The sequence below is a fragment of the Cyanistes caeruleus genome, chromosome 8 (genome assembly GCF_971803275.1).
Source record: "Cyanistes caeruleus chromosome 8, bCyaCae1.hap1.1, whole genome shotgun sequence".
NCBI classification, from domain to species: Eukaryota; Metazoa; Chordata; class Aves; order Passeriformes; family Paridae; genus Cyanistes; species Cyanistes caeruleus.
The window spans coordinates 38,022,742-38,037,970 of record NC_141708.1 but is presented as its reverse complement, the minus strand read 5'-3'; the positions used below and the strand labels follow the sequence as shown (position 1 = coordinate 38,037,970).

At 42.9% G+C, this 15,229-nt stretch overlaps 1 long non-coding RNA gene across 15 annotated transcripts in view; it reads left to right on the top strand.

Moving 5' to 3' along the window:
* Positions 1 to 15,229, top strand: part of LOC111931644 (uncharacterized) — a 72,933-nt gene that overhangs the window by 21,428 nt on the left and 36,276 nt on the right. For 13 of the 15 annotated variants that reach the window (XR_015289928.1, XR_015289922.1, XR_015289933.1 and 10 more), the window contains exons 2-5: positions 272 to 388; positions 3,085 to 3,313; positions 3,425 to 3,485; positions 4,577 to 4,631. This is a non-coding gene — a long non-coding RNA (uncharacterized LOC111931644). Of the gene's footprint in view, positions 1 to 271; positions 389 to 3,084; positions 3,314 to 3,424; positions 3,486 to 4,551; positions 4,632 to 15,229 lie in introns of all 15 variants that reach the window. The other 2 variants (XR_015289932.1, XR_015289935.1) reach the window with 1 other exon arrangement.

Below are 15,229 nucleotides of genomic sequence, written 5' to 3'. Positions count from 1 at the left end.
CATGTTGCATTTACACACCCTTTGCAGCAGTCAAACACTCATTTGAATTGGTGACACCAGATCAACCAGCAGCAAGAAAAGCTGGTTATGCCTCTGAGCAGAGAGGAGTGAGATAGAGGGAGCTGCAAGCCCTGCATGGCTGGTTATATGTTCTCTGATGGTAACAGTATGGACTGATCCTCTCCCATTTATCGTAAGAATGGAGGTGATTTCCTGTTTATATGTGTAATCAAGGCCTTCTTCTCATTCTGTCCCCTCTGAATCTCTGCAGTTTGCAAAAAGAAAACCAACCCCTCCATACAGATTTAGAGGAAACACTTGAAACAAGAAATTCTGGCACTTGGATTGGGCATTGAGAGAAGGTCAGATACAAAGGGGATGCAGTGGGGTAAGTAACTCAGCTCTAATGCTGTTCTGTAAAGAGTGTTAAAGAGCTGAAAATAAATTTTATGGGTATAGACTGAAAACAGTACCTGACTGAAAACCCCCTGCACTATGCTGAGCCTCCAGTGTGGGCAGCAGGAGAGGGGAGGATTCTGCCCCACTCAGGTGAGACCCCACCTGCAGAGCTGCCCCAGCCCTGGGGCCCAGCACAGGAGGGACCTGGAGCTGCTGGAGAGAGGCCAGGGGAGGCACCAGGATGATCAGAGGGATGGAGCAGCTCTGCTGGGAGGAAAGGCTGGGACAGCTGGGATTGTTCAGCCTGGAGAGGAGAAGCTTTGGGGCGACCCAGTTGTAGCCTTCCAGGGCCTGAAGGAGCCGGCATGAAAGATGGAGAGAGACAGTTTGGAAGGTTTTGGTGTACCAGGACAAGGGGCATTGGCTTCCCACTGCCAGAGTTAGATGGGATACTGGGGAAGAAATTTTATTCCTGTGAGGGTGGGCAGCCCCTGGCACAGGGTGCCCAGAGCAGCTGTGGCTGCCCCTGGATCCCTGGAAGTGTCCAAGGCCAGGCTGGACTTTGGGGCTTGGAACAGCCTGGGATAGTGAAATCTGTCCCTCCCCATGGCAGGAGGGACTGGATGAGCTTTAAGGTCCCTTCCAACCCAAACCCATCTGTTATTCTATCAATACGCACTGAGAGGTCAGATCACTAGGTTCTCATCCTACCCCCTTGATATATTTGTATCTGTTTCCCCATTTTGGAGTCAGACAAGATTTTTCCCTTAGCTTGATCCTCATTTTCCAAATTATGCTTGGATTTTATGATCATAAATGATGTGTTCACTTTAAGTGAAGTTAAACATTATAAAAATTTCCTAGCTCACATTCACTTGTAGCTGAAATGGCTTAACTTTCAGATGCTGAAAATTCCTCAGGTAGAAGAGTTGATCTTTTGTTTATAATTCTGGCAGAACGGGCCATCTGTCTCTCTCAACCATTTCCCTCTAGAAAGTATGATATTAAAGCTCCTGCATCTACACTGGCACAGAAGGCGAAGATTTTTCTTTCTGAGACTTAGGTTTTCTAAAAATACTGAAGGGCTGGAATAAAAGTGGAGAGTAGAAATTACTTGAGAAAAAACACTGTCTAAATATTTAAGCCTTTATTTAAGCCTTGTGTTAGTCAGAGCAGAAGCAGGGACTTTAATCCCCTCTTATGTTAAAACCATACAAAGGTCCCTGCTTGCTTAACACAATCCTGTTACGCTGTTGTTTAATAGCTGTAAAAAGGAAAATTCTCCTGGGTGTCTTAAGAATCAGGAGTGCTCACTGGCCCAAAAACCTCTGAGGTTCTTAATTTAGATCAGCACTTTTTTTTTTTGTTTGTTTTTTGGTTTTTTTTTGGTTTTTTTTTTGTTAATGAAAAGAAGTAAAACCCCATGGGTTTCCAGGTGTCCTTCTACTTCCAGCTACCAGCCACTTTCTTGTTATGGAAGAACGTTCCATTGTAGTCAGTTTATTACTTGACGACTTAACTCTCTGGATTGCTCCTTAAAAGTTTGTGTCAATACCAGGACCCTGTGAACTGGTGGCTAAGAAACTGTGTCCTAGGTTTTTTCTGTTTATCCTGGAATCCTAAAGCAGATTGTTCCAAGCCAAGCAAACTGGTCTTAGACACTTTCCAGGACCAGCCACAGCTTCTCTGGGCACCCTGTGCCAGGGCCTCGCCACTGTCACAGCCAAGAATTTCTTCCTAATAAAGGTGTTTGTCAAATTTGTTTTTAGAATCCTGCAGCAAAGGAAGTCTCACCACCTTTCTGGATTGAGAGATTCACCATTTGGGTTTAACAATGTTTTCATTGCTCATATTTAAGTACTTTGAGACTTTTTCTCCATCCTTAGCAGAGTCATCACAGATCGCCAGCATTCTTGTAATCTTCTAAGCATCTGAAGAAGGTGGTAGTCATATAAATTTTCTTTTATTATCCTTTTTTTTTGTCATGCATCATGCTTCCTAATAATTTTTTATTCTAGATGGTTCCTTTGGACCAATTTGTTTATAATTTTATGGCTGTGTAGTGCTCCAAAATGGGTTTTTGAAGCCCTAATAGAGTAAGGGAAAGAGAATCCAGCTTTTCGGTGAGTGCATCGTAGCTTGAACATTGTCTTTATCAACATCATGTTGCATTCATTTGCTTAGTGGTATAATAATTATACCAAGTCAAGTTTTGAGATTCACCATCTAGTCCTTAGTTTACTTGGGCATCCCCCAAATGGGTTATTCTCATGAGAAATTTGGGGGTTTGGTTGTTTTGTTTTGTTTCACATTGAATTTAGTTTCTTTGATTTTAGAGTGCTTCCCTTACCTGTGATTTTGAATTCTGTTCTCGTACCCCAGAGTGTTCATTGCCCATCCTAGCTCGGAGCTGTCCATAGGTTTAGAAATACATTTTATATTTCAACACTGAAGCCTTTGGCAAAACTAAGAACAGAAGCAGGGTTCTATTTGAAATGGCTTTCCTTATTAAGGCAGCTTAGGTGACATTGCATGTCCTGGAATAGGCTGCCCCGGGACAAGCAGAGGGAATTTTGGTGCAAGGTTGGAAAATGTTGATTTGTCCCTCAGTAAAGCTGGACCAATGATCAACTCGACTGGTGACTGGTGATATTACCTCTCTCTTATCCCTTTTTGCCCATGTAGGTGGAGAATAACTCATTGTTTATTGGCATTTGACATTTTGAAGAGCAGTGAAAATGGTCAGCATAAGCTACACCAGTGAGGGAGTTTCACAAAGATGAGTGAGCAGCGTTACTGCCAGAGCAATGCCCTGTGCCAACACCAAACAGGCCTTGCCAATGGCAGGACTTGGCACTTCACACCTGAAGTCCTTTTTTCTGGCATATGCTGATGCTGCTGGTGAATCACACAGGTAGGAAGGGACATTTTCCTTTTAAAATATATCAGACTGTTGATAAGCTGTTACAAAGGGCACTGAATTAAAGTCAGCCCCAGCTCACTGTTAATGTTTTTCCTTCTGCAGCGATTCACAGAGCGGATTTTCCCCCATCAGATAAAATTTTGAACTGTTGATTTATGCACACGTAAGTTATGCTTCCAATATTTTTTGTTGGCAGGCTTTATCTGTGCCACTGGATTTTGCTCTTTCCCAGTCAAGCATGCTGGGCCATCCGCAGGCACTGGAATTATTTGGATGACACAATTCCAGCACTGGAATGATTTGAACAGCACAGGCTCAGTGCTGCTGTGGATTGAGTGTGCAGGTGATGCCTGCTGATACCTAAACATGGGGATGGATGTGTCCATTACATGTCCTGCACTGTCCTGCTCAGTGAGGCTGAGGCACAGCAAGGAACTTGTTTTTGTAAAGTCAGAGGATGGGTTTCTCCCAAAGTAATGTGAAATGAGAGATAGAATGTCTGTGTGGGAGAAAAAATTACTTGAGAATATTGAACTAGTTCTTGCAGCTGCATATTTATGAGATTGCTGAATTATTTTAAAACCTTATATAATGTTATAGTAGAAGATTTACTGCAAACTTATGTACTTACTTCTGTCTTTTAGTCCTAGTGCCTTATGACACTGTTTCCTTCAATTTTCTCTTCACACAGATAGATTTTTTTTTTAATTAAAATACCATCATATTTTGACAATACTTCCAAGTAAGAACCCATCATTTTATTTTTACTTTTGTTTATACTGAGTTGCAAAATACTTAATTATACATTTTGTATGGCTTCCCCAGTTCTAACAGAAAATCTCTTTTGTCCTGTCTCTTTCAATACAAAAATGCAACTAAGATTATTCAAATAACCCTATTCACTGGAATGACTATGATTAGCAATGTGATGAGAATCTAATTGTAAGAAATATGCTAATGTCTAATTTATTTTTACTGAACTACTTTGAGGGTTGGAAAGGCAATTTATATGCATTAGTAATAATAATAATAATGATGATGAATTAATAGATAAATAAATGATGAATTTATAGATAGATAATATGGATAGATATGTTATAGATGTTTCCAAAAGTCCTCTTTGGCAGTGTAAGTGGATTGTATTTTGAGCTGTATCAATGTTTATGATGCATTTTCATAGGTTTAGGTGCCAGTAACTGAGTAAGCATAACTAAGCCTTGATTTTACAGATGTCCAACTCTGCTCCCATTTTAGACCCCTCTCTGGGAAGGTGATGTCTCTATCCTGCTGCCAACCAGTGCCTTCTATGGTGAGTATTAACAGTTTCTTGTTTGTGTCTTGATGTGGAGGGGAAGAAGCAGGGAGACAGGAGAGTGAGAGCTCAGAGGATGCAGGGATGGAATCCCAGGCTAGGGAGGCAAAGAGTAGGAGAAGACACACACTATAAATCTGGAGCCTAAGTTTAGGGTGCACAGTGGAAAGAAAGGCTGTGATGCTGAGGTGCCCTGCTTGGGAAGGGAATGATGAAATCTTTCTGTGTAACCCAACTAACCCAAAAGCCACTTTTAACACTTGATCTACACTGCAAACACAGAAAAATGTTACCAATATGAGTTTGTTCTATTGCTTAATTAATTGACAAATACCTCCTATGATGACTGATAGAGGAGCTAGAAATTTAAAATGTATCCAAATAAATAGCTACAGCATTTCAAATGGTGTCAGCCATGTGGTTGGAAAGCCTGAACCTTTGTATTTTATGTCAGAAATAAACTCAGAGCTATAGGAGCCTCAGGGGGGGTTTGGATGGCTTTGGGGTAAGGTGTTGACATCTTTCCTGATCGTGCTCAGGATGTATGCACAACACACACACACACACACACACACACACACAGAAACACCTGTGCACACCCCCATTTCTGAAGTTTGCATTCTATTCCTAAAACTGTCTATTTCCTAAAACTCCTCCTCTTGTCCAGAAGCTCTGCTTGATGAAGTTCTCAATCTCTCTGGGTTAACTCTTCACAAAAGCTGTGCTGAGAGAGTCATTACATATGTTGATAGAAATTGTAAAATAGTTCAGGAATAAAAAATTGGCATTTGGCCCTCTCGGTTTTCTGCGGCATCTGGGAGAAGATGATGAGAAGAGACCAGACCTTTGAGCTGCTTCCTGGTTTGGCAGCCCAACAAAAGGGGGTTTATCAGATGACCCACATCCTTTTGAGACCTAGAGGAATGACTTTCAGGAAGCAGACCTAATAGGTGGTCCCTGAGATACCTGCAATCAAAGATTGTCTGTGATACCATGGAGGTGGGGGTGTGTCAAAGGATGAGGGGTTTCAGTTTTCCCTGCAGATCCCAGGGATATCACTTGTGTTCACTGTAAGCAGGGTGAGCTAAAGAGGAATTCATATGATGGCATTTCCTTCTGTCTTGAGATGGAGCAGATCCTGATGTTTTCTGAAAATTTTATGAGAGGACTACCATACATCCAGTGGAAGCAAACAATCAGCTCTCGTGTTTCAGACTTGTTTCCTCCTTGCTTTGTACGAGGATGGTATGAAGTGGCTGGTCATGTGTAGGAATATTGGGGTGTCCCTGTTGGAAGCGGTCTGAACTGGTAGGAACAAGCTGTTTCCTGTGAAACAACAGGGAAGATAAAAGCACTGGAAAAGACAGCTCCAGTTGGGAAAGACTGTATCTCACAATACAAGTGTTGCTTCCTTTGGGTACAAGAACCACTGCAGCTGCCATTGAACAGGCAGCCCAGAACTTGTCCTAAACATTTTTCCCAGAATTTTTTCCTTGCACTCACACTTACCTGAATTAGGAAAGCTGGCTGAGGTAATATTTGGCATAGTTCCTTTTTTTGTTGTTTTAGTTCACAAAAATAATCTCTAGGAAAATGGAGCAGCTCCTTTGGCAGGTGTGTTTGGATCTGCTGGGAAGGAGGCAGTAGTGGCAACACCCCCTTGTCATCCACTCTTTATCAGCTTTGGCCATTGTATTGGCTTAAACTTCCTGTTAAATTGTGCACTAGTGCCATTCCTGTGCTGTGATTTTGATTCTCCTCTCAGTTCTCTGGAATGCAGCCTGTGATGATTCCGCTGCAGCCCTGCTGGAAGGGTGGTGTGGGGTTCTCAAGTAGCTGCACCGTAGGAAGGAAATCACAGTCATGGAATGTTTTGGCTGGGAAGGGATCTTAAAGCCCACGCAGTCCCACTCCCTGCCATGGGCAGGGACACCTTCCACTATCCCAGGCTGTTCCAAGCCCCATCCAAACTGGATTTGAATGCTTCCAGGGATCCAGGGGCAGCCACAGCTTCTTTGGGCACCCTGTGCCAGGGCCTGCCCACCCTCCCAGGGAACAATTCCTGCCCTGTATCCCATCTGACCCTGCCCTCTGGCAGTAGAAAACCAATTCCCCTTGTCCTAACAATCCATCCCTTGTTCCAAGTCCCTCTCCAGCTCTCTTGGACAACTCTAGGCACTGGAAGGGGCTCTGGGGCCTCCCCGAGCCTTCTCCAGACTGAACACCCCCAGCTTTCCCAGCCTGTCAAATGCTCGGACCTCTCAGGGCTGCTGTTTGTCATCTCTGTGTTCTTGGGACATTTGGATGCCTGTTGGTCTGGCCCAAGTTGAGTCTTTATTTTGTGTTTTGCTCTATGCTCCATCAACATTAATCCTTGGAGAAAACCTGGCTTTTTTTTTTTTTTTTTTTTTTTTTTTTTTTTTTTTTTTTTTGTAATAAGTGAGGTTTTAATATATGTCCAAGTAGAAATGTCCAGTTAGTTCTGGGAGCAGGTTAGGTACTACAGGTCTTGAGCACAAGGAATGGAACAAGTATTTCACTGCTGGGATTATTCTTGGCATGGCTCAGGAGAAAAACAAGCATAAGCCTTCACACTGTGATTGTTGACTAAATACAGGAAAGAAAGAGGCCAGCAGGAGACATAGTTATTCATCAGAATTTCAGTCATATTTCACTTAGCAAATCATTATGTCTTATGAAATTCACCCTCACTTCCCCCCCAGCTCTGTCCCCTATGTTTGCTGATAGATGATGGGGTAGCAGATTGTTAGCATTCTTCAGATACTTGTGTTAGCCTGAGACCTGTCTGAAAACTCTGTGGTTTGTTTGTTTGTTTGTTTGTTTGTTTTGATTGCTAGTCAGAATCTCCTGAGAGTTTTCTGGGATTTCTAATGCTTTCAGAACTGCTTCTGACTCCTTGCTCTGGTTGTTGAGTCTGCCTTGCCTCTCAATTGCCTGACATGAGAGGCAACTCAGGATTTTAATACCAGCTATTGGCAGGAGGCTGGAGAGCAAGAGCTGTTGGAGCACTGAGAAATGTGGATTCTTCAAATTTATTTTCATTAAAATTCTTCAGATGGAGTCTCTGACCTTCAGGGAGAAAAGGGGAAGAAAGAGTCACCTGCCAGTACAGGTGTGGAAACCTGAAGAACCAGTCAGAAATGACACTTCAGAAAAACTGAATATATAACTGGCAGAAATAATTATGAGCAGGATGTGTATATGCATTGAAGGAATGGGCTTAGAGTCAACCACTTTCTTCAGTGCTCTCCTATCTTTAATATCGTGTTGAGACAGAAACACACATAATAGAAAAATATAGATTTTTAAAAATATGTCTAGAACTGATATGTAAGCTTAATTTTATCTGAATTAGTGTTCTGTTAAGAATTACTGAAGTGGCTGAATTTCAGCTTTTAAAAATCCCTATGTGGGCTATCCCCAAATGGCTAAAAGCTGCTGTTTTTATTAATTCTCTGGCTTGTATAGTTCTTGGTGACTGAACATGACCATGGTTTATTTCTTGTCTCTGAGGTACTCCATTCCTGGCTTGCCATATTTTCATTCCAAATTACAGAAGCTTTACTTGATGAGTGATTGTAAAGTATTCAGTGTTCTTCAACTATTTGGTACTAAATGAATTCAATTACAACCTCTTACAGAAGAAGTGGAAAAGTTATGTGACTTCACATATGAGACAAAGCACTTCTGTTGGTGTATTTACAAAAGCAATCTGGAGGCAAGAGGGACCATTAGGCTTTTTACAGATAACACCAGACATTTGTATGACTAAAAAATTTCAAATCTTACATCCATCCAGAAAAAAATAATACCATTTGAAGGGAAAAACAACATGTGTTTCAAACTGTTCTACCCTACAGTCCTCTAGGTGTAGGGCTGCCACAGAGTCACAGTTTGTCAATAAGCTTTGCTGCTGTGAATCATTTTATGATGTCCATGAATTCCTTGGGCTGGAGGCAGTGGGATGACTCACTTTGCCTGAATGCTCAGTCTACTCTGGCAAAGCCCAAGCCAAAATGGACAACTGTATCCCACTGAGAATGAGATTGCCCTAAAGCTTCACAGGGGCTGTGAGAAACGACTGAGAGTCACAGGAGTCGACTTCAATAAATACTGGTTTTAGAACCACTACAAAAAAAAAACCAGCCTCTAATTTGTGATGCTGATTATTGTGTGAGTATTCACATGAGCCATATTTATAGACATTTCTCCTGCAGCTGAGGCTGTCAGAGCCCAGCACCAGGCAGGAAAGTCCCATCAGCCGGTGTTCCACAGGAATTCATCAGAAAAATTCTGGCACTCTGCTGCCACACATAGACCCTAGCTCCCGCAGCGTGCTGCTGAGTAGAGGTTTGGGATTTAGCAGCCCTGGATATCATCACAGTGTCACAGCCAAGGCTTGGTAGCATGACTTCTAGCAGAAAAGGACAGAATGAGTTTTAAAACAAGATGAGATGAAAATGAGGTGAAATGTCTTATAGATCTTTGCTTCTGTGAGTTATTCCTGGATACTGTACATGAACATAGGATGAATTTTCCATAAGCAAATTCTTCTGTTCTTCTGTGTGGCTTAAACTTCTTTTGTGCTTGGGTAGGAAATAAGGTGGTAACAAGTATGTTTTCTGTTACTGTGGAAAGGGCCAAAAGAACATTTTTTGCATTCCAGGGAAGCGTGTTCAGTGGCTTAATCAAGGTTTCAGTTCAGCTCTTGGAGTGTCTTTACAGAGGCCTGTGCAGCCCCTCCGAGCACAGGGTAATACATCACTAACATGAAATCCCAAAAGTAAAACAAAGGAACAAAAAACCCACCACCACCAACCTCTGAAGTCATGAGGCACCAATTTTAGTATCTCCAGAAGGTGTTTTGTTCTCCCTCTGCACTGCTGCCCCTGATCCTTTCCCACAGTGCCACACATTCTCACTGTGTCCCAGCTGAATCTCCAGTTTCCAGCACAGAGATGTGTGTTCTTTGAAGTTCCTGCATGCCATCCTCATTCCAGCCTGCCAGGCAGGAAGGGACAAGATCTTGTACTTGGTATTCCAGTTCTCTGCCCAAAGCTTTTGTCCTTCTCACAGAATGCTACAGCAGGACACAGGAATGGGGCAGGAGATGGATATGTAATCCTTGGAGGCACAGTGGGAAGATTTGTGCGAGAGTAAACAGGAAGACGATGAGGAGGATATCTTTATCTGAACTGTTCAAAGTGGAGAAGCAGCACCTGTTCTGGCAGCTTCAGCAGAGAAAGATCTTAAGCCCTTTTGTAGAGCAGGAAATCAGTGAGGGACAGAGACTGCATTGGAAGTAAAGGAAAAAGTTATGACTCTTCCCAAAAGATATTTTCCTTGTGATTCATGGTGATTTCAGCACCTTTTGTGGCTGGCTGTGAATATCATGAAGACTCTAAGACACATGCCACTTGAATAGTATGTGTAGCTAGAAGACCTTGATCCCTTGCCTACTGTCCATTTAATTTCCAAATGAGAGCCATGCCTGGCAGCAGCAAAGCTGTGCTGTGACAGGTCTTTTCCTCAGCATCTCACTCTTACCTCACCCATGTAACAAAGCAGGATTTGGGTCAAGTGTTTATGAAGTCAGTCATCCCTATGGATTGGATGTCTGGGAGAACATGAATGTTTAGTCAGACATTTGTTAGCAAGATAAAGAGGCGACGTTGTGCCAAGCACTGAGCTGTTGGAACATTCCCTGCCTGCTGTTGCTATGGCAACAGCCAACAAATGCTTGCTTGGGTTATGTCATCATTTGAGCTGAAGAAAAACCTCCAAGACATAAATTCTGATCATCAATGGCTGGGCTGGAACCAAAGAAGGTACAACTGTTTTCCAAACCTCTTTGTCTGTCTGACTGATAGGTTTCTTCAGGAGCTCTGTCAGTCATCAAGGAGCAGAAATGGATAGCATGTCCATCAAACACATGGACTGAATTTTAATTGCAGTTTCTGGGCAAAAAATTTCAGCTTTTCTTGAGTTGGCCCAAATATGTTCATTAAAAATTTAGTGAAGCATATATATATTTCAAATAGAAAAATACTCTGAGCCAAGTGCTTCTTCTGAGAAATGCATTGCTTGCAATGTTAATTATGCTGGCTTTGCTGCTAGAGAGAATAACAACCAGGCTAGCCACCATAGAAAGTCTGTTTCTGCTGGGCTCCTTGAGAATTCCCTCATTTTCAGAATGGCAGTATTTCATGGCATGTCCTAACAGGCTTAGGGACAAGCTTGTCATAGGGATTCCTCTGGCAGAGCCCTATTTTCTCTAAGGGAGCCTTATTTTCCCTATAACCAGCTCCCAGTTTAAAATCACACAGGGGATCTTGCACTACATCTTGCCTTTCCTTTTTCTTTTCTCCCTCATCCTCTGAATAATTCTTCAGAAGCAGCTCAGGCAGAACCTTTCAGAGGAGGTATTAAAGAAGAACAACAATTCCCAGTGGCCTCTCTGTCTTCCTTCCTCATTAAAGATCTGTGCTGGGTAGGAAGCTGAAGCTTGAGGAATGTTTCCATCTCCCCCCCACATCTGCAATCTGCCTTCCTACTTTGTTCTTGGGAAGAATCTAGGAAAACACACAGCCTTTGGGAGTCTTATCTCCCTGAGATGAGGGGGCAGTTGGAGGATCAGAGCCAGCTGGGTAAGCCCCTCTGGGTCTGGTGTGAAGCTGGCAGGGGAGGCAGTCACCTGGGCCACCAGCAGATAGTGTGCTTTCGGAGTCTGTGTCTCTCTCACTGTGGCTGGTGAAATTCTGGGTGTTTCACATAATCTTCAGCAAACACAATTGCAAAAAATATCAGAGGAATCTTATTTTCAAATTTATATTGCATATGGATTAATGAGTGCCGTGGTGATGGAGGGCCCGGAGCACCATGACTTCCCTGGAGAAGCAGCCCTGAGAAGGGCTGGGCCGAAGCGCGTGTGAGCAGCATCGGGCAGGCGAGGGATTCCAGCTCAGCTCAGCTCAGCTCAGCTCAGCTCAGCTCAGCTCAGCATTGGGCAGGCGAGGGATTCCAGCTCAGCTCAGCTCAGCTCAGCTCAGCTCAGCTCAGCTCAGCTCAGCATCGGGCAGGCGAGGGATTCCAGCTCAGCTCAGCTCAGCTCAGCATCGGGCAGGCGAGGGATTCCAGCTCAGCTCAGCTCAGCATTGGGCAGGCGAGGGATTCCAGCTCAGCTCAGCTCAGCTCAGCTCAGCTCAGCGGGCAGGTGACACGGCAAGAAGGGATGAGAAAGCTGGGCCAGTGTTCTGCTAAGCACAATCCTTTATTCAGGCAGAGCTTTGGTGAAGGGAGCCAGCAACAGCTAATCTCCCGAACAGGGGAAAACCCGGGATATTTATAGGGGAGGAGAAGGGCAGGGGGAGCCCGAGATACCTGTATTGGGGTGGGACAGCAGGGGGGAACACCAATGGGGCACAACAATTTAACATAACTAACTCAAAGAGCCCTGGGAGTGACACATTTTCTCTCTCTTACAGAGAAGTATCTTGTCTCCAGGGGAGAGCCAGGATCTCGGGCTCAGCAGGCTCCTCTGCACCCACAGATGAGACTGAGGAATCTGGCATATCGCATCTCACCGGAGCTGATCTGGCTCTGTCACTCTGGCCTGCACAGGAGTGGGTCACACCCAGGAGCAGGATGACCCCAGCTGTGACTGGAGCACTTGCTCTGTGGCTTTTTGGCTGTCAGTCTGCCCTCTGAGGAGACAAGGACAGGAGGGAGGTCTTTTGCATGGGATAACAGAGCATTTATTGCTCTGGGGAATCTTGGGGGCAAAAGACAGAAAATGCGAGCATGCAACAGCTGAAATAGGGAGGTGGTTCAAGGGAGGGTACAAAGCATCAGCTGATCAGAGATATACTGGGGAGGGTAAAAGGCAGGGTTCACAAAATCATCATCCAATGAGGGAGGTAGGGGGGGAAAGTTTGGTCACACAGACTAATCAAGCATTGAAGTTTAGGGGATTTCTGAAAAGGAATTCCAAGCATGCAGTGGACCTAAGACAGATTGACAGGAGACTCAGGGTAGATTGACAACATGGACTGGGAGGGTCTCATTTGGACCAAACCATCAACTTAGGTAATAACAGAACATACCATTAACAAGAAACACACTGCAACACTGGCAGAGATACTAAAGACTTTTAGCTATTTTATCTTCAACAATTCTGAAGATTTATTCCTCTAGTTGCACCTTAGTATATGGAATTCTGTCTCTGGAAGGAAATTAATGAGTAGTATTTTATTACCAGATTATACTGTTTTTAAAAATTCTGTGTCATAACCTGTCCTGGCAGGGTTCTAAGTGACTGCTTTCTGTCTTATGAGTAGGATATGTAGGCACAGGATCTTGGAGCCCTGCAGTGTCAGAGAATGACTGGTGGACTGGCAGGAGAAGCTGTAAAGGCATTCAAGTGGCACACATATTTTTTATCCTCTGTCTTGGACACTTTGGGATAATTGAATATTACTTATATTCTTGGACTGTATTGAAACCCTCATTCTTTCAACAAAACCCCTCAGCAGATTTGGACAGTATCAAACTGTTGATAATCTGTTTGAAAAAGCAGAAGATGATATTAAATGGAAGTGAGGCTGTGCAGACAATTTATCAGCCTGTTTCAAATACTCCCTGCATGGTCTCTTGCCATGATCCTGTGCAGCTTAGAGGATCCTGTGTGCCAGCCATGGTGACTGAAGGTTACATGCACTGCTATCATCTTGTGGCTTTTAAATGGTCAAGAGGCAGCTGTGGTCCTTGCTTGATATTAGGCTGATGCAGTAGGACTTGTGGAAGTAAAGACATGAAGGAGCTGGAAAGTCATTTTGGTACAAGTGAAATGAAAAATACATTTACTTCATCTGTAAAGCAGAGTTCAACAGCCATTTTAAGTAAATTAAAATTAAAAAGCTCACTGTAGAGTACTACTGATTGCATAGTTGGCACACTTTAAAATTACTCCATCCTCTTTAAAATGCCTGTTTAAAAATAAAAACTTGTGAAAAATAAATTTAATAGTGCTTTAAGTATTTGTTGCCATAGATAATATAACATAGATGTTCAGCCACAGATAGCAATTTTCAGTTACAATGTTAAAATGCATGTAGCTAAATAAAGACCTCTTCTGTTTCCATAGGAGTAAACTGACTGTTTTTCATTGCTATGACCTGAAATTGTCACATTTTTCAGAAGTAACTTCAAAAGGAGCTGTTGGTACATAGCCCTTTGAAAAATAAGGCTGATTACTTGATTGCCTACATTTTGGCATCCCTATTGAATACCCGTGCTATGTTATTCTAACCATAAAAGAAATCATTCCCAGAGGACATGATCAAGACAGTGTAAAGCAATTCAAAGCTGCATCTCAGGAGAAAACAATTTCTTGTTATTTTCATGAAAACTTGATGAAAGTTGCAAGTGGTTTGTGAAAAGTAGCCATGGAAAACACTTCACAATGTTCTCACCAAAAATTTGAAAAATTCTGATAAATGGCCAGTGTAGCAAGTTCCAACCTCCTTTTGATATGGCAGTTTGAATGTTGAGATGAGCAAAGAGGAGTTCTTTTATTTGTATCTGCATGTTTCTTTGGACTTGTAGAGTACCTCTTCAGGAAAGGTGGAAAATAAAATGGCTATATTGTTGGTTTTGGAAGACATGACTGAAAATCATTTTTATCAGCAATTGAGAGACAGGGGCATCTGAGTCAAGATCAGAAGCCAATTTTATTGAGCATACAAGGCATTTATATAGGGTTTTACTTGTATGGCACTTACATAGGGTTCTGTTTTTGCTAACAATTTCCCTTTGGTTATACATTCTTCATGACATCAGTTACCTGGTAATCCTTACAAAGTTTCACAACATATCTCTTTGTCACTTCTGCCCCAGGGAGCAGTTATCTGTGTGTCTTTCCCATGGTTTCTGTTTGATTAGGCCTAAGATAGTCGGCTCCTTCATCAGTTCCATTGTGCTCTCTGTTTCATTCCCCACACATTTTGTGCTTTTCAGGTGGATAAAACTCAAATCCTTGTGGTTTTTTTTTTTTTTAAATCAGTATCTGTCTTGAGATATTGGGAAACCCTCAGATTAACTTGTTCCATGTTGATCAGACCACTGCTGTACTGGTTCCCGTATTGATGGAGTTGCCCTTCTAGGGTGCATCCACTGTACTGTCCATCTGAATTTGGGGTTAATGGATCAGGGAACTCCCTCAACCTTCACAAAGAACTCAGTGTAAAGAACCTGATTTTTAAGGAAGTGCCTCTAGCTGTGGTTAGGCCATCCTGGCACCCAGAGATTGTATTTTTGGAGGGAAGCAGAGTCCATTCAAATCTGACTGAAGGTGTTCCATAGATCTGGTGGCATTAAACCCCTTGCAGAAGTTCAGGGAAGTTTGTTGTTGGTGCCACACAGAAGAGTGGTGATGACCAGGTACATAAATTCTTGATGCTGGATAACATCCTCGTGAGAATTCCTGTACATAGAGGAAGCACAGGGAGAAGAGAATAACTGTAAATATATGATTTGTGGACTTTTCTGGTGTGACCAGGACATGGACTTATATTTTT